The sequence below is a fragment of the Thermobia domestica genome, chromosome 12 (assembly GCF_964235325.1).
Source record: "Thermobia domestica chromosome 12, izTheDome1.hap1.1, whole genome shotgun sequence".
Lineage (NCBI taxonomy): Eukaryota > Metazoa > Arthropoda > Insecta > Zygentoma > Lepismatidae > Thermobia > Thermobia domestica.
In genome coordinates, this window is record NC_137465.1 from 111211630 (window position 1) to 111232816 (window position 21187).

Below are 21187 nucleotides of genomic sequence, written 5' to 3' on the forward strand. Positions count from 1 at the left end.
TCGAATACCCACCGCAAAATTTTGGGAAGTATTTATATGTATCAGAGAATTACTTTCTCTGTCTTCAAATACATAAACAACTAGGACGTCACACATCCTTGAAGACTATTTTGGAGTTGTGTATGCATTTGAAAGTGTCTATATTTCAACAATAAACTATGTTTATAGTTCTTTCAGTTCCTGTACATACTCATACGAAAGTTTGCGGTATTTTAATTTATACAATAAAATTTGTAATATTTCACAGATATAAACGTTAGTCAATACAATAGTACATATATAAATGAATAATAAACTATGATTAAGTTAGAAAGAAACGTCCAGATAAAATAAATAGCAATGTAGTAATATTAAAATATTAACTTAGTTTCAAAATTAGGAAATACATTATATTTCTATTGAATACTTAAAATACTCCTGTAGAGAATATGAGAAGATAAGGGTGTTGGTACTACAGAGGTTGTTCAGCCTACGTTTGGCCGATTTCGTTCCTTTCCCCTCCCGGGTAGAATGGACTCACCCGACCTGGCTCGTGGCGTCCTACAGTGTTGTGCAGTGGCTTCCTGGGAACGGAGTTGTTTTTCCGCGCGGATGACAATAACGCACAAAACAGGACCATTGTTGTAAGTGTTGTGTTAAATTTGTTTCCAAATGTGTAGGTTTCCGCTCTGTGACCAAAATGCCGCCCAAACTAAGCCTGTTTTGGGAAGGCTATGTTGCGGCTCTTTATGACGCCCACTTTGATGTTTCTGCGATTAGAAAACAGTGCAAGAAAAATTGTTGCAACATCAGTTTAAGTGGAATAAAAAACTTTATTAAAAAGTACAAGGGCAACGAAGCTCCACCATTTGGATCACCAACGAAGTTGCCTAGGAAGCGGAAATGCATCAAGCCCACCTCCACCATGCAGAGGAAACTTCGCAAAATGGCAATGCAAGAAAATCCGCCAACACAAAGACGTATGGCTAATCGTCTTGACGTGTCTTTGGGGACTGTGAGCCGGACGTTACATCATCAACTCAAGCTGAAAAAAGTCATGAAAGCTCACGGCCATGTTCTCACGGATGCCCACCAAAGGAACGAAAGTGTAACGCCCGGAATCTGTACGAACGGCATCTGGAAAAACAAAGGTGGATGTACGTCGTAACGCTTGATGAAGCATGGACTTACCTTTCCGACTGCGACAAACCGAGAACCATCATGTACCGAGAGAAAGGCGCCAAGAACTTCAGAAGGTGGGTCCGTGTCTGTAAAGAACCCTTCCCAAAAGGATTCATGGTCGTTACTGGCTACTATTATCGAGGTAAACTGAAGATTCATAGGGTGGCGAAGAACTGCAAAATTATTTCGCAGTATTTTCAGGAGCAGATCATGTGGCCGAGCATGAGATTCCAACAATGTACGGAAATAACGCCAATCTGGTGCGCATTCACATGGTCAAGGCCTCATCACATACCCCAAGATCGTCCCTCTCATTCTACAGGGAGATGGAGGGGGCAAGTGGTATACAGATGATACCTTTCAATGAGGCACCTGTTAAATCTCCAGATGCAAGTCCTATGGACTATTGTGGATTTGGATTACTAAAGTGGGCTTTGGGAAAACGGCGTGTGACAAATGTGGAAGGACTTTGGAAAGCTGTGCAAAGGGAATGGGATAAGATTCCCCTCCCAGTTCTTCAGAGAAGCCTATTACAGTGGAAATTACGCTGTTGGGCTATTGTTAGGAACCAAGGGAAGCACATCGAGCACTTACGGACCTGGCGCCATGGATTCTTCTAAATTTTTAGGTAAGTCGAAATTGGCCAAATCTAGACTCAACAACCTCTGTACCTATTTGTACGATTTACTCTTAAACCTATTCACGTGCTTATTTGTTAGTATTTCAGGCAGCGTTTTACACAATTTTATTCCGATTATCTCAGCTGTTAAACGTTCTAGACAGTCATTGATATGAAACATTTATATGTTTATCATTCCTTGTGTTATACTTATGAACCTCTTGTCTAATTCGTAAACTATGTGCATTACTTTCATACAGGGGAGTGCTGTGTAAATGTATAAATTAACTATTGTTACGATCTTAAGATTGATAAACAAGGGTATACAATGAGCAAATCTTTGAAATTATTCTGATGATATTTTTCTATATTAGAAGGATATTGTTTACATGGTAACTTTTGCCCCAAAACAGTATACCATATAAAATTATATTTTGAAAAAAGCGAGAAAAGCTGATAACATGATTTTTCAGTTACTTCAATAAATATATTACCCTTGAAAATCTACCAGAAATATAATTAATATACGGCACCCATGATAATTTATTATCATTATAAATACCCAAGAACTGGGTACAATTTGAGCTATTATCAACAGGTACTTCTCTTGAACTAAGTCATATGTTGAGTTTTATTCTCATTTAATAAAACTCATCAGCTTTTAACCGAATCGCAGTTTGACCTATCGTGTTTTCAGTCAGTTTCAAGTGCAGCAAGATCAGTACTAGTTTTTAAAAAGGTCGTATTATAGGCATACAATGTTGAGTGAGCAGGTAATGAGAAGGTAGATTTTTAATCATTACTGAAAAAGAGTGGTGCAAGTACTTAATCCTGTGGCACTTCGAATTTAACTGTGGCAATACCAGATTTATCATGATTTACAAAAACAATTTGCTTACAGTTTTCGTAATACTCGTAAGACTTGAATAAACTAAAGCTTATGCCATGGAAACCGTAGTGCGCCAATGTTTGTAAAAGAATTGTGTGTTCAACACAATCGAAAACTTTACTTAAGTTACAAAATATGGTCTGAACATAATCTTAATTTTGAAAAGTTCGAACAGTGGTACTAAGGAAATGGGTCGATAACTAGGAGGACAATTTTCGGACCCTTTTTCATAGACAAATACAACTTGTGATACTTTTAAAACTTGGAGGGAAGATTCCTTGTAATAGACATTGGTTATAGCAATAGGTAAGAGACAAATCAGTACCGTGAATAATTTTTTGTTTACATTACTTGTAGTCCATAGATATCAATACTATTTGAAGATTTAAAATTATTTACAATATTCAAAACTACTAGGAAAGATATATTTCTAAATATAAAATTACCTTGTATAGGATTTATACTTTAATTAATTAGATTGACAGCCATTACATCAGGTATATTAATATTGTTATGTACACTTATGTCCATAATTTTAGTCCCATGTCTTTGGAAATTACATAAATAGAAAATAACTTTCTTCCTTATGATAGAAAATGTTACATGCCTTTTTGCGAATATGCGGAAAAAGAAAATATATTTCAAAAAAATATTTCAATTAAAAAATTACGAAATAAACAAGTTACAGCTAAAAAAAAAAAAAAAATACTAATCTTTCATGACCAAATCCGAAGTTCCATTTTCGTAAACGTGGCAAACGAGCAGCGAAATTTACAGAGAGAGAGGGAACTTTATGCTTTGTTAGAAATACAATGCAAATCCTTCATAATGGTAGTTCCTATGCATATGGCACAGCAGTAATAATCATATGTTTTAAACATTTTAAAAGTAAACATACGATAAATAGAAAAAAGCCACAAAATATGCGAAGCGATCAGGCTTTTTGTATTAGTGGTTTCTTTATACACATCTACAAAGTGGGTGAATTTTAACTTACCATCGTAGAGTAGTTGGTTAGCGAGTGCTCACTAGGTATTTTATTTTTTCCACGAACATCAGTTGAAATCCTATAACCTACAGTAACTTATTTAAAAAAAAAAAAAAAAAAAAAGCTTCATTCTGTCAATTCGTTAGACAAGAGTGTTCTGTTCTAACAATGTTCCTTAGTGTTATCCTTTTCATTCTAGTTTATTTGAATATTTCAAAAAAAAAAAAAAGTCTTTTAAAAATGTTATAAATATTATCAAGGATTTTATAAAAAGAGGAAACTTCATTACTAATTATTGTCATAACCGGAAGGGGGGGCTTATAAAAAAACTGAAAATGGTAATTAACATATGACTAAATTTTAATGAAACATTACTAAAATAAAGCATTTACAAGTAATATACAGAAATTGGACAGAAATAATGAACGTAAATTACTAATTGTTGATTAAAAGTATAGTACGGATAGCTCTCAACCAAAGTAGAAAATTCACTCTTTGCTTCATGAAAATACTAAAGGTTTTACAAAAATAATTGCAGAAAAATAATTTGATAACATTTACCGAGCAAACATAGGTTAGTGATTAGAATGAACGCTTCGCAGTTGGGAGTCCCCAGGTTCGAATTTTGATACCAAGCAGCCTGACTAGTGATTTTGCAGACCATTAGGCAAATGCTGAGGTACCTTTAATACATCATTTTTGACAAATTTCCTTTAAAAGTTTGTTCTATTGTTAATGTTTCAGTATGAAATGGTCTTTTGCTGCATCGAAAATATTTTTAGTAAATAAATAATATACTGTTACATGATGAGAGATATGGTCCCGGAAGTCCGTCGTTCGATTCAGGTGGATGTCACTTACATTTATTTTTTTTTTCTTTCTTCAAGAATATTTGAAATGTAGCCTCAAGCTTCTTTGAAGCAATTTGTAATACTTTTCTGGTTCATTAAACTAGATGCAATGGCAGAAGTCCTTTACCCTGCACATGTCTACACCTTATTCCTTGTCCTGCCTTTTTTCCCCTTACTTGCTACTTTTCACATTTCACTTCGAGTCATATGTCAGCTATATTTTGTTTTGTCACTTTGTTGAGTCAATATTCTGATATTGACTAACATGCCAGATTATGCTCTTTTTACTGAGTGAAGTGATTTATATCCGCAAACATAAACATTATTTTATTGTGGAAATACTTATTTTCTACGTTATCAGCTATATTGGTGAGTTCACGTTGGACGATGTCACCTCCTGTGAGGTTGATTGAGGGTAATGTTTGTGGTACTGAACTTTGGAGGTTTTTGTACTAAACCTTCTAGAACTTTCTATTTTACGTCAAGACAACGTGATTGTGGGTGTTCTCGAACATTTAAGTTTTGTTGCCTTTTATGGAGAGAAGAAAAAAAATGGGTTGCGTTTTGTAAAACCAGCCTTTGAATAAAACCACGAACACCGAGTTCATCGGGGAAGTGGGAGTAAGATATTGACGGAGAAAACATCGTTAAACGACTCGTCATGGAGCTACTTCGATACTTGAAGGTATTGTAATAAGCTGACATATTGAAGGAACTTTACATTTCAAACCATTGCAATTCTACAGACCCAAAATTCTACTTTACCTACCCAAATTCTGCTGCATCTTTTGAAATATGTATTTTGTGTATTTCATTTATTATTACAATATTAACCCTGTTAAAGCTACATCTCGAATTTAGTATCTTTTGCATTACATGAAAGAGTCATAAAATTTAATTATTCATGTTTCCAGCTTTTCATAAAAGCTGGTGGTGGAGACAACATCCCCAATCTGTTGGCAACAATTTTCTTACTGTATTAGGTTGCCTTCAGTGCATTCCTACTTTATGTACGGTGATGCAACATGGTGGAGAGAAACATTTGGTGACTGGAACACATGTTTTTGTACGGGGTGGCAACCAAACGGAAGACAAAACCTTAAAAACTGGTGTGATTAAAGTTGCAAATTCATGAGACACATAATTAACATGAGGAGAAGTTGGCAACGTTGATGGCGGAATCTTTCCGAACCTTGTAACTTCTAAAGTCAAATCATTCTGATCTAAATTAGCCTTGTGTGCAAGCAAAAAATCCTGTCCAAGAAGTGGAGGATGTGTATACGTAGGAACCACTCTAAATGGATGACAAAAAATATGCGATCCCAACCGGAATCGAACTAGAGCTATCTTATTAACTGACAAAGTGTTCCCCGTAACTCCTTTTAAAAATGAACGCGTGCCCATTAACTTAGCACCACGTGGAACCATGTGAGAGCCTATACACGAAATCTGAGAACCAGAATCAAGAAGAATAGGGCCCTCTTGTCCACTTATAATAGCGTTAACATGTGGTAGAGTTCGTTCTATGTATATAGGGACTTTAACACGCTTAAGAGTCAATGGCCCTTGATCATCAACCCTGTGTACTAGTTTAAATTACTCCTACAATGCTGAGCAAAATGATTCTCTTTGCCACATTTGTGACAAATTATAGGACGTCTATTGAAATTCCGTGAATTGCCACTATTATTCTGGTCACGAGACTCACTGTGTTGTGATCTCTGGCCATTCCCCCTACGAGAGGAAAAGTTACGTCTAAAGTTATTATTATTATTATTACGTCTAAATGAGTTGCGCTGGTCAGTATGTTTTTCACTTTCATCTACTTTTAGAGTAAGCTGATTTAGCTGTTTCTGAATTGCAGCTAACTGATCTTTGTACTCTTCTCTCGGCTGTGAAGCGGAAACAGGAGAGTTCAAAGTCCGAGTCGGAACTTGAGAAGGCTGAGTTTGCACTAAATGTGTTTGTTGCACAGCTGTAGTCTCCGGAGGATTTAACTGAATCGAAGAATTTGCTAGGAATGGATTTTTCTTCATGATTTTCTCTATTGCTTTACGTTCAAGCAACACACGAGCTTTTTCTTCCTCAAGTAAATCCTGAAGCAATGCTCCCACAGTATCGTATTTCTTCTTTATTGCTAACCGCATGTATTCAGGAATAAGTCCGTCTATAATAAGCTGAATTTGTTTCGTAACCGGAGCATCTTTGTCATTACGAAGTATAAGATTTCTCTTAGCATATACGTACGAAACTACAGATTCAGTCTCATTCTGCTCACGTGCCCTCATTTCCTGTTCCGTTAACTGAGGTAACAAAGAATTCCTAAACGCATCAAGAAACCTTTGTTTAAATTGCGCGCATGTCATATCAGGAAAGTCTGACTGTTTCGAAAGTGTGTCAAACCAATAACCCGCAGGACCTTTCATCAAAGAACCTAAAATCCACTTCTTTTTCAAATCCGACCAGTTATTCACCTGAGCTAATATTTCAAAATGATCAACATATCTCTCTACATCATCGCCTATCCGCCCATAAAATGGTTCTGGCCTGAGAATATGTGACAAAACCCCTATGTTATCCGTCTGTCCACCTTCAGCCATGTCTGATTGAAACACACCGTCACTATTCTGAAAAACCGAAACAGAGGGATCTTCTATACTAGATAGCGAGTGGGAAAACCGTAAATTTTCTTTAAGCTTATCTAAACACTTTCTTGTAAAATGAACACGTCCAGGAGAAGAGGAAGCAATAGGTTCAAAAAATTCAGTTATATCTAATTCATCACTAATGTTATAGCCTTCTGCAAAATGACGCAACATAAAAATATACTAATTATAAGCACAAATTAAATATAGCATATTAAAATTACTTTACACCAAACCACCAGACCAATTTCTGCTAAAATTCAATTACGTAGAGCTGCAAGGTACTACAGAGAAAGAAAAAAAAAAAACATAGCATCAATTCCACCATGTTGCATCACCGTACATAGAGTAGGAATGCACTGAAGGCAACCTAATACAGTAAGAAAATTGTTGCCAACAGATTGGGGATGTTGTCTCCACCACCAGCTTTTATGAAAAGCTGGAAACATGAATAATTAAATTTTATGACTCTTTCATGTAATGCAAAAGATACTAAATTCGAGATGTAGCTTTAACAGGGTTAATATTGTAATAATAAATGAAATACACAAAATACATATTTCAAAAGATGTAGCAGAATTTGGGTAGGTAAAGTAGAATTTTGGGTCTGTAGAATTGCAATGGTTTGAAATGTAAAGTTCCTTCAATATGTCAGCTTATTACAATACCTTCAAGTATCGAAGTAGCTCCATGACGAGTCGTTTAACGATGTTTTCTCCGTCAATATCTTACTCCCACTTCCCCGATAAACTCGGTGTTCGTGGTTTTATTCAAAGGCTGGTTTTACAAAACCCAACCCATTTTTTTTCTTCTCTCCATAAAAGGCAACAAAACTTAAATGTTCGAGAACACCCACAATCACGTTGTCTTGACGTAAAATAGAAAGTTCTAGAAGGTTTAGTACAAAAACCTCCAAAGTTCAGTACCACAAACATTACCCTCAATCAACCTCACAGGAGGTGACATCGTCCAACGTGAACTCACCAATATAGCTGATAACGTAGAAAATAAGTATTTCCACAATAAAATAATGTTTATGTTTGCGGATATAAATCACTTCACTCAGTAAAAAGAGCATAATCTGGCATGTTAGTCAATATCAGAATATTGACTCAACAAAGTGACAAAACAAAATATAGCTGACATATGACTCGAAGTGAAATGTGAAAAGTAGCAAGTAAGGGGGAAAAAGGCAGGACAAGGAATAAGGTGTAGACATGTGCAGGGTAAAGGACTTCTGCCATTGCATCTAGTTTAATGAACCAGAAAAGTATTACAAATTGCTTCAAAGAAGCTTGAGGCTACATTTCAAATATTCTTGAAGAAAGAAAAAAAAAAAATAAATGTAAGTGACATCCACCTGAATCGAACGACGGACTTCCGGGACCATATCTCTCATCATGTAACAATACCTATTGTGTATAACACAATCACCGTATGTTGTAGCTGGTTGGGTACGAAAGTGAAGTTATAGAATACTATTACAAGGTGTTACAGACAGTGGTGCTATTCAGCCGATTCGCACCGGTTCGTTAGAACCGGTTGTTAAAATATTTCGAGTTCGCAGAACCGTTTGTTATATCCAGACATAACAATAAATTCTACCCAGTTACACCCAGGAACAGTAGATTTTAGTTTAACTATCTTTGTTTTTAGAAATTCTTACAGCTATAAGGTTAAATATATGATCTCTCAGAACAAGGTATAAACGTTTATTTCTTAATCTCAAATGCTCAGATATCAAGAATGAGAACTGAATCACATGAGCGTAGTGGTGGGAGCTATTTATATCTGAAACGCATACATACCATTATCAACAATTGTCGATCCATTACCTGGATTAATATCTTCCTAATACTTTTTAACAACAATCTATCTTCGATAATTCCAAGATATTTGCAGTGCTACCTAATTTCGTATACGATTTTTCTTGTTTTCTAATAGCTTGCTCCTGTGAAGGTGTCTACTTGTTATGTTTGGTATACAGTAAAATTTTTGCTTTTAATACCTTGTATGGTTTATTTCCTAAGAGAGTTATCTATCCATCTACTCTCTATATAAAGTAGGACCTCAATAGCTTGATGCCCATTTATCTGCAAAAGTTTACTTAAAATAATTTCTAGCTACTGTTTTCATTTAACCGTACAACCAGAGGTGTTACTTCTATTTGTTAACAATCGATTTTATATTATATTATTTTATATATATATATATATATATATATATATATAAAATCGCTTTTAAGAGTAACACCTCTGGTTATACAGTTAAATGAAAACAGTAGCTAGAAATTATTTATTTTAAATAAACTGTTGCAGATAAGTGAGCATTCAATATTAAATCTTCAGATAAAGTCTTAATTTCCAATTATTTCATCCTCTTAATCATCAAGTTATTGAGGTCCTACTTTATCTTTAGGACCATATCCAATCATCCATCCTAGTGCACTTTTCATTATTCCAAGAAACAGGTGTGCCTCAGAAGCATTAGAAACGCTTAATCAACATTCAACAAGTTTTACGAGTTGGGAAAATGCACACATACACAAGCAAATCAGCGTCTCATGGAATAGTAGAAGTTATCTCTTGCGCAGGTGTTGTCTCTTGTGCGCTTTAATAATAGAAATGATGATGATAATAACTAATGGGTATTTCCAGACAAATGTCAACCTGTTATGGAAAAATGAAAGTGCTGGCATGTATCCTCGTCGCCAAAAGTGCCTTTACATCGCAATGACGGGTATGTTACCGCGCAGTACTCTAAGGAAGGGATGGTTGCATAAGAAATTGTGATTAATTTTGAAGAGTTTTTATTTTGACTAGGTAAATAACGTAGGTATAGGGAGTAAAGGCATAGATTAGAAGCATCAACGCACTGTCATCTCTGAAAAGATTCGTATTCTCATTTTTTAAATTTACTGTCTTATATGTTAAATTAATAACTGCTAACAACTGCTACTAGCGCTTTTCGCTCTTCAGGATTTTACTACGACATGTTCGCAGGGTACTTTTCTAAGTCCTAAATGTGCGCGTGAATTATTTCATTCTCCTCACTGTAATTATTTGAGAATGGAAACTGATTACACTGAACGTGAATATGTTTCTCTGTCGTAAAGCAAGGATCGTAATAAATGTAGATAAGGTTCTTATTATTATATAAAACACAGAAGTATTTATTCCGTATATAGAACAATATAATACAGTAACTAAGAAACATCGTAATCACTAGGATTTTTTACAACCAAGGGGGGGGGGGAAACCGATATAGAGTTTTTCGTTTTATTGCCCAATATATGTTAAAATTGATAGCATTAATTTTGATAGCGTATATCGTCCTTCACCGCTGTAGCCCATTAGTCAGAACATTCATCTCCAGACATGATGTCGAGAGATAGAAAGAAAAAGATATGAACAATGGCGTAATTAATTTTACTGCGCCCTGGATCGATCGATCATTGATATACTCCCCCAGGCCCCCTGCCCTAAGTATTCAGCTGCTGCCTTATATATATGGTTCCATGTCAGAAGGGCAAACACAGAAATGCCCGAGTCAAAACGGTCCGCGACAAAAGGGACAGACCCAAACGACCCCGCGTCAAAAGTGCCCGGATGAAAAGGTCTCCGCAACAAAAGGGCCTGAGACGAAAGTGCCCGAATCAAAACGCCCATCATAAAAATTGCCCTGGCCAAAATGGTCACACAACAAAAGAACCCGAGTCAAAAGGCCACGCTACAAAAGGGCCCGAGTCAGCCCTGCAACAAAAGGGACCGAGTTAAAAGGTCTCCGCAACAAGAGGGTCCGAGTCAAAAGGTCAATTCAAAACGACTCACATCAAAAGGGCTGGGTAAAAAGGGTCCCAAGACAAAAGGACCCTAGTAAAAAGGACCTGCCTCAAACAAGCCCGGGTCAAAGGGGGCCTCGCTACAAAAAGGACCGAGTCAAAACGGCTCCGCGTCAAAACGGCCCGGGTAAAAAGGTCCCCACAACAAAAGGGCAGCACAGTGGGACGAAATGTCGAAAACGTGGACAAAAGTCCAAAAATTAAAGGTTCGATTTAGTGATTTTTATCTTTTGGGTTGGCTAGAGTATTGTTGGCACTACTGAAATCCGGCAATGGGATCGGTCAGCTGTTGTTTGTTGAAGGGACGCAGCAGGTCAAATGTGGAGTTCGTTTATTAGTGTCGCGTTAGGATATATCCACGAACAATAAGATGCATGTTCAAACGTGGATACAAGTTTGCAGTCAACACTGATTCCAAATATTGAAAATGGAGCGTGTTCAGCAAGGTATGTACTGAATTATAAATGCATAGTCTCTTGTTATATGATGTATAAACCATTGTTATTTGAATTAACAATTATATTGAAAAATAATTTTAAAAAATCATATAATTTAGTTGAAAGCAAGAGATAAGTTAAAAGTTCCACGGAGTTCCACTCAGTTATCCTTTTTTTTCTAAGCTAGGCTATATTAACTTCAAGATAAAACGACAAACTCCTTCTACTAGCTTCTATTCCGTCAATGAACAACAGATGGAGACACGGCTGCAATATTTCAATTTTTCATATCTATATTTAAAAGTGCAGGAAAATTCTTAATAGTGTTCAATTTGGACGAAACTTGGTTTTGCATAGTAATTGACCTTGCTGATTACGAATATGATGTCACAATTTGAAAATTCTAAATGTTGAGCCCAATATAAAGTAAATTGCAAAATTGATATACAGAAGTAGAATTTTTTGGTGAATAATTACGCGATATTTTATTCCGTTTTCTAATGCTATTGATTGTATGTTATGATATGATGTTAAAAGCTTCATTTTCTTTTCATTTTCTGCTAGTGACACTAATACCATGCAGTATTCCAGAAAATAAATCTTTTTGGAAATAAAGCAGCATTTAAAGTGCGACATCAATGTCATAGTTGAGAATCTGGAAAAGTCTCTAAGTGAAAAGAGTGGGCATCCTGTTAAAATACCGGAAACCATGAAGTCAACTATTAACGTGTTATGTACCAAACTAAAGACTAAATTTTGTGACGCGAAGGGCCGGGAAGATTATTTCTTAGCGAAAAACGAATCATGGCTGGATGCTAAGCTAGACTTCTCTGTGACCAAGACGACTGAAAAGCGTAAAGCAACTGGACGACCACCAGCAGAATTTGATACGATTTCAGGTAAATCTAAACGCAAAAGGACGGAAGATATTCGTGCAAATTATTCCGATAAAGAATTAGCATACGCTGCGCAAATGAGTTTTCGAGCTTCTGGGAACGTGGATGCTTCAAAAATAGTAAAAGAAGTTTTATCAGCCAGTCCATCTAAAGTAGCCGAGTTTAGAAAATTGAGATGTCATGACAATTTATTGCATCTCTGCGTCAAGAACGTCCGAAAAACTCAAAAAGCTTACTACCAGAAGCCAAAGCTCTTCTAGTCTCAAGTCCAATTACGGAAGACCGCGAAGGAGATTCAGGCGACGAGGAAAGCGATTCCGACGGAGATGAAGGTTCAAGTGGGGACATCAGCGATTTTGGAATTGAAACTGATGAATAATCCCAATAACAACCAGCTGAATACATTGATTCGAAGAAAACCCAGCATGTTACATTTAAATGTGATTTTTTTTATTATAAAGAAGCAAATTTTGTATTGTTTGTGTTTTATCAATGTGCCTTTCTTTAATTATAAAAACAAGATAAAACGAAATTAAAATATCATATATGACTCATTTTCTAATTTTTGTCGTATTGTATCAACTATTTATCCTTTTGAATTTTGAACATTCCCTGTACGCTTCGTCATCACCTCACTTATCAACATATAAACACAAGTTTTGGACTTGATTATTAATTCTTTTTTTAAAATTTTGACCGCCATATTGCATCCACCGTTTTGAATTCCCCAATTGTAGAATAAAATTCACAATCTGCATTCTCAAAAGCATGTAAATACAAATTTTGGACTTATTTATTTGACTTTTTTGAATGTTTCCCGCCATATGAAATCCGCCATCTCGAATTTTGAAATTTGAACACCAAATTCGAAATCAGCATGCTTGGAAACATATACTTACACGTATTGGACTTATTTACACGATTTTTTCAAAAATGATGTCCGCCATATTGGTTCCGCCATTTTGAATTTTGTAATTCTGACATCATATTCGTAATCAGCACGGTCAGTTATTATAGAAAAACAAGTTTCGTCTAAATTGCACAATAATTAGACTTTTGTCCACGTTTTCGACATTTCGTCCCACTGTGGGCAGGTGTGAAAAGGATCAGAATCAAAACGCCCCTCATAAAAAGGGCTCCGGCTAAAACGGTCCCACAACAAAAGGATCCGAATCAAAAGATCCTGTGACAAACGCATAGAAAGCTTGAGATCAAAGCAAGGGGATTGTGTCCTTTTTAGTAAATTGAAGTGTTGTGCAAAAGAAGGAAATATATCTGTGGTTATTAATAACAAATAGGAAATTTGAATGGCGATATTAGTTATGTTTGTTTGTTGATTGTTTTGCAACAATCGCTTTCGCTTTGTTTCTTGCACTCCCGTCATAGGCGGACTGGGTGTATTAGGGCCTAGTCGCGGTTACTATGTAGGGCCCTCAGACTATAACACCAATTTCTAAAATATCGTACAATCAGTGGCGCTACCAGCTATGAGCTCGGGGGCTCATGCCCTCCCCGAAACAAACCTGATCTATCTTATACAGCCGCGCTGCAGACAAATTTTGGTGAAATTTCAAAATAGATCAATGCATAAATGAATAATGAATTAAGTCAAAGAATTGTCGAAAGAGAAATACCCTTGCTTAGAGTGATAAATGTTAGTAAAGAGTGCGTCATTTTATGCAAAAATAAAGATGTACAAAATAATAATTATAGCGCAAATTTTAAAATTTATAACCGTTAATAATAGGGAATTTGTGAATTGGAATTTTCATTTTAAGGTTTTTTTTAGCATGTTAATAATAACGATAACTAAATTGTATGTAATGAGAATTCAAACTTTCAATTTTGTCCATATCAAATGGTGCAGCACGTCGTTTGCGGACTACTGTATTGGATATTCTTGACCCCTCCCGAAATAAAATCCTGGTTGCACCACTGCATACAATGAGCATATGCGATGAGCCATCGCGTTATGTAGTTGTAAATTCGTTTTTACTTTATAGTTTTTGTAACCTATGATTTTCTATTGGTTATTGGAAATTTGATGTCACAGCAAGCACAAGATTTCCAGAAACAAACTTTCAAGAGAATATTTTATAATTATTATTGTATTGCCACACGGGGTGTCTAAAAATTCCCCTGCCTTAGTATAACTCTGTTATCATCAGAGTTACAACAAAATGTAAGAGGAGAAACCGTCTTCAAATAAAGTTTTTAATAGATAGTAACTTCATTCACTTATGTTGTGGGTCCAGGTAAATGGTAAGGTTGCATTTTCATTTAACATTATGCGCATATAGAGCGTACAGCCCAAACGGCTTATCCGATTTGAAAAATTATTTCACTTTAGATTGAAAACATATTTGGAGATGGTTTCCCCTCCTACATTTTGTTGTAACTCTGATAATAAGAGAGTTACCGTATGTCATGGGACTTTTGAGACACTCTGTATAGTAGCTGAAACACTAAACAAATAATAGCCAATAGCTTTTTACTATGGAAAGAACAGGACAGCTTACTGAAAATTGTAACAAACAACTAATAATAACGTTTGACTGGAATAAACACGACGTTTTACTGAAAATGAAAAACACTGATGAACCACTAAACAATAAGTTTAAAACGTTAAGATTCTTTTCAGTTCAGATTATGAATGGCAGACTTCCTGAATAGCTTCGTTCACAGACACTAAATTTAACATGTTTTTCCATTTTCATTAGTAAAAATGTGTCCAAAATGTCTTCACACAAATTAGCTCTGAGATTTGTTTACTCTCTAACTTTAACTTTGAGGAGCACCTTTCACATGTCATTTGTGTGCATGGTAGAGACAACGCATGTTTGTATGCAATGTATAAATTATTAAAACAACTAGACTGACAGAAATTGGTACAAAATTTTCCCTGCACATGACTAACAATTTTTACACAAGGTGTTTGCAGCATCATTATCACTCTTGCCGTAAATCCCGTCCAAAATGTTCCATCTCCCATACATACGAGAATACATACGAGGTGGATCTGTATACAAGGTTAGTGAAAAGTATTGGGACAGAACAATAATAACGACATGCGCGGACGGAGGAAAAATAAATGTTACAAATGATATTATTGAAAATACTGCATTGATTTGGAGTGTGGTCACCATGGAAGGCATCTTGAATTGCGCCATATTGCATATCTATTACACAATATTGTTTTAAATGTAAAAGATTATGATTTTACACTTCAACTTAGGCTTGAATATTCCCACAAATGAGAATGTGAATTCATTTTTTACACATCATCTGTTTGAGACAGAGTGTGCCATGTTTGACATATCTATCTAATAGAAAAAATGTATCATGATAGGGCAGTAACAAAGAGATGCATAGACGGAGGAAAATCAAATGTTGCAATTTGGCATTGGTGTAGAAACTGCGTTAAATGATTTAGTATACATCATAGCAGCCATCTTGAATTCCGCATATTGTATACCACACTTTTTTTTTTAAATAAAAAGAGGTATGTGTTGAGTTTTGATTTTGAGTTTAACGCAGTGGCAAGGCCTGAGGGTAGAAGGGTAGACAGCGTATTAAGAGAATGTTATATGTATTAAGCCATTAAGCCTAAATTACTAACTTAAAATTTTGCAATTTAGATTCTGAACTTAAAATTTCCTATAATTTATTCTGAGCTTTTTTTTAATGCTTCCGTGTGAAAGACAGAAGGCAAAACGCCTCGCAAAACCTTGAAGACTATTCCGCTGCTGCATCTATGTAACTTGCATCAACCTATAGAAGCGTAAGAGAAACAGCCACGTAAGAAGTCCAAAGACTCGCGCTGTGTAGTAGTGCCTGCGAAAAGAGGTTTGCTGTTCTGTCTACGTTTACAGGGCTGCCTATCTTCATTTTAAGCTGGATTTGTAACTGACAGAAACAGATCGCTATTTCTTCTTATTTGTTCTTATTTTAAACCATCTTTCGAGCTCCCTCAATAAAATGTTACATTGTTGTAACGTACCCTTGAAGAACATTAGTATCATGATAGGTTCCAATATATGTCTCCAATATATGTCTCCAACATCAGAATAAAAAAAGAAGACTCCCTAACAAAAAGTTTAGATGTATTGGCAATTCTATCACTCTTGTGTTTTTCGTGAGAGTGACAAGTACTTTTACATGTCCCGGTAAACGCCTTCCCCCTTGGTTCGAATTTTGAAAAAGAGAAACCTTTTTGTCTTGCTCTGGGGCCTGGATCAAGGTACCCGTGACGAAATTTTGGTAACTCGGTCCACTCGTCTGGTCCGCTGGCCCACACAGACACAAAGATAGATAGATAAACAAACAAACTCTACTTTATTTATATTAGATTTTTCGCTCAATAATTGTGCAGATGAAAGATTTGAAAAATACAAAAATCTGGTCATTGCAGAACTAATAAATTATAGAATATTTAGTATACATCAACAAATTATTCCATACGACAAACTGAATGACTTGATATCCACCTTTCCTAATACTTTTTGCTCAGATCAGCTTAAGAATGAACTTATCAACATATGTTCCGATAGTAACAAACACATTTCTCTTTCCGAATACTTAAAAAATCTCAGTAATGAACCTCAAAGCATATACCAGGAAACAACGAAGCTGCTAGATATGGTATTGAGCATTCCATCAACTTCAGTTTTTTGTAAACATTCAATGAATGCCCTGAAAAGAGTGTAACTTACTTAACGAACAGCATGACAAACTTTCTGAATCACGGACACTTACAATAAAGAACTTGGTATGGAAGCTTTGTAGGATATCTAAATTCAAAGAAAGAGCTATTAATATTTTCGCCGAAATGAAGAACAAGGTATGAAGCTCATTTACAAGACTGTAAGGTGTTAACTAGATAAGGTATTTGGAATTAGGTATTAAGTTAGGTGTTGTAAGGTGTTTGGTTTTTTACTTCTATCTTTTTTTGTTTACTTTACAGCTCATTTCTAAGGTATTTAGAAATGACTATCCCTAAGGAGGGTGTGGGGAAGTAATGCCCCCATTTCTTGCAAATGAGGTACCATTCAGAAATTTATGCTTCGAAAAAAAATACTATTCACTAATTATAAAATTTTATACTTAAAGGAAGAGAGTAAACATATGCCTTACAAATACTATATATATATATATATATATATATATATATATATATATATATATATATATATATATATATATATATATAGTGAAACCTGTCTATGCTGGCTAACATTGGTTGCATTGAAAAGTGGCCAACTTACAGAAAATAAGTGTGATTCGTGTATTTTTAGCTTACTTGATTGTTAATAAGCAATGGCACGACAGCTACTTTAAAATAATATGTATAGATTAATCATTTAACTACTTTTTGTTAATGAGTTACAAGTGTTTCCCTCGGAGCAAAAGATGTTTTTAGAAATGTTAAGGGAATTCATATTTCAAAACCTCCACTACCTTTTGACAAGAAGTTATGTGCCAATAGTTGAGAATTGAGATGGTTAGCTTTAGCTTTGAGAATTTTCCGGAATTGCTATAGCTCTCCACTGATGAAAGAAGCTAATAGGCTATAGCTAATCATTTTACCAAAACAGATAGGATAAACAAATACGTGAAATCATTTCCGGAATTCCTGTACGTGCTTATTCTTATTCATGTCTTCCTTCACCAACCCTTTATCAGGGTAGTGTTCTGGCCTTTGACCTCCAAGAACAAATCGTGGAAATCTATGCTTCTTTGTCTCCACTTACAAATACAGAACATCTGCCTCGCATATGGGAATACGAAAGAGTTAAGAAAAATAACAAAATGGTACTTTGTGTGACCAAGATACGCAGGTAAATTTATCATTATCATCATAGGGTAAGCATTGTTTCAATGTGGCCAACTTCCAAAATAGACAGGTGACCAACTTAGAGAGGTGGCCAAGTTGACAGGTTTTACTATGTATATACAGGGGCGGATCCAGAATATGATCAAGGGAGGGGCTAAACCATATTTTGCCGTTTTATCCAGTGTAAAGCAGGATTGAAGCCCATTTTATCCAGTGTAAAGCAGGATTGAAGCCCATTTTATCCACTGTATACCTGAGCGGCAAGGGGGGGGCTATAGCCCCTATAGCCCCCCTTGGATCCGCCAGTGTATATATATATATATATATATATATATATATATATATATATATATATATATATATATATATATATATATATATATAATATTTTAAACAAAGCGATTTTGCATGACATGGACATTTCTTGAAACTAATTAACTACGTCCTAGGCATATTACATGTTTGGTTGGCCCACTGTGTATGTGTAATTAGGTGCAAAAACTACTGTAGATATCACTCAACTGGAAATGTAATGAGAATTGAACCGAATGAAAATTTACCATAGTAACGGAATATAGTGTATTGTTGTTTATAGTACCTTGGATAAAATATATTCTTTATATTTTTGTTGATTTTGATCACGAGCTAAGGTATATGAGTTTGTTGTAGTTTGTTATAATGCATTTTCGTGACTTTGATGCAATATAGTGTTTTGTAATAAACTACTAAACCCAACTGCCACAAATATCGCAACTCAATAGTTATTATGTTTGTTAGCAACATAAGAAGTTGTGCATTCAACCTCATTCACGCAATATTATACCATCACTGATTATGAAGAAATTAATAATATGTGATGTTGTGCAACCGAATCACGTTGATTGGTTAATTTGTTTTTGCGATATTTGTCAAGAACAAAGCTACCAAGGCAATCTACTTGAAGAAACGTATGTTACTCTGGCATTCAGCAAGAATAGGGTGACCAAATCGTCAACTAGAAAAAACGGGACAAGTTTTTATTTTTGGATAGGTTGCTCCCCTAAATATATATTTTTGCCTCTCCGTTCTCTTCTCTTTTTCTGTATCTCCCACAAAAAAGGACAAATTTACACTTTTTTCATTTTAAAACCTATTGAAAAGATTGCGGAATTTATTAAATAACAAGTGACTACGCGTATCAGCAACTAACAAAAAATGAAATTTTGAAAGCATTGCTAAAAATATATGAAACATTCATCAATATCTGTCAATCAACAAAATCTGTCACCGGCAGAATTTATGACGAACTACTCTCAGCATCAGATTCCAACTTCCTTTATTTGCTTTTTCTTACTTTTAAACATTATTTCACTTACAGCTAGTTTCCTTTTTACTTTCACTTTTATAGTTCTATGCTTTTGTTTCCCTTTCGTAAATGACAGTATGTTACATGTTAGTCAAATCACGGAACTACTGTACTGTACTGATGACAGAACCTCTGCCTCAGTCTTCCACCGCCCGGAACACAGAGTAAAAACAGTTTGTTTTTCATAAGACTCAGCCCCTTGCACTGTCGTCTGCGGAGTAAGAGGCCTAGGAGGGAAAACAGTGCAGTCACCACATCAAATATCATAAACGTCATAACGACGTTGCTTAGTACTTATACATATTACGATATAATCACATAACTTAGAAAATAATATAAATTAGGAAATTTTAGATTGGAAAGTTTTTCTGTACCCAATGTACATAAATACGGGACATTTTGGCGTCCCGGGAAATTTTTTCGGGACACCGGGAATGGTAGTGAAAAAACGGGACAATCCCGTTTTTACGGGACGGTTGGTCACCCTAAGCAAGAAGGCTACTAAGACAATCCATGTTACTCTCCCATTTTTCCACTTAGATGGAGACATTTTCAAATACTTAGATACAGGTTGTATTGTTTCATTTTATAAAGTCAACTTAAGAACAGAAGTAAACATTCGCAACATAATGTGATCATCTGCACTGACCAACAGATCTTTGGAACTATGTAGATAGCATCGTATTGTAGAGTTACACTTCGAGGTAAACAAGCCTACAAATTGGAACCAAGGATTACTGAATTCCACAGATATGGTTTCAGTTGAATGGGTGAGTTAAAAAGGTACTACCTTCGCTACATCTACAGAATTCACAAAGTACTGATTGAAATCCTCTGGAAGGGGATAAACGCAATCTTGATTTCTCGTAACTACCGAATTAATTATATTCCAGACTTTTAGAAAACATTTATTAACAGATGAATCAATTTTTTTTGCAGAATTGTACTGCTTTTTCACTTCATTGACAGCATGCCTGTGTTTTCCTACCTTTCAGATAGCTAATTTGGCTTCACTTTTTTCTCTCTTGTATAAATTCAAATACAACATTATATCACATTTTAATAAATAAAGTTACGAGATATACAAGCTGGATTTATTTTCATTATGTTTTTTTTTTTAAATAAACTCTTTTTTGTGGAGCAAAAATGTTAAAATTGTAGAGAAATAATTTTAAAAAACGTTCGAAAAGTACGTCTGGATCATTGCAATTGAATACTAATTCATATTCTTAAATTCAGATATTTAGTTTCAGTGATTGGCCTAGAGACTACAATCTTATGGTCTGTAGCTATTCATCCTCATTACTTATACCAAGTTATTCAATTTAATCCACACATAATCATAATCAGAAAATGGAAAGATAAATGCGCCACAAAGGGTTTGACATAAGCTGAAATTTATATCCTACGAATACAAACTAGGCTTCCTGTTGGTTTGGTATTTGTAATACAATAATTAAATTGCCTTAAGATATTTTTCAATTCATTTACACTATTCTTTTTTAAAATGTAATTCATTCAATACAACTAAGGTCTACTTTAAAATAATTAACAATTTATCAATTCTATCAAGAAAGATTGTAGTAGCATTATTTCGGGATCTGTATAGTGATACAAAAACTAGCTTAAGACAATAAGAATACCTGCAGCTTCAAAATCAAACTCACAGTACATAGAAATTG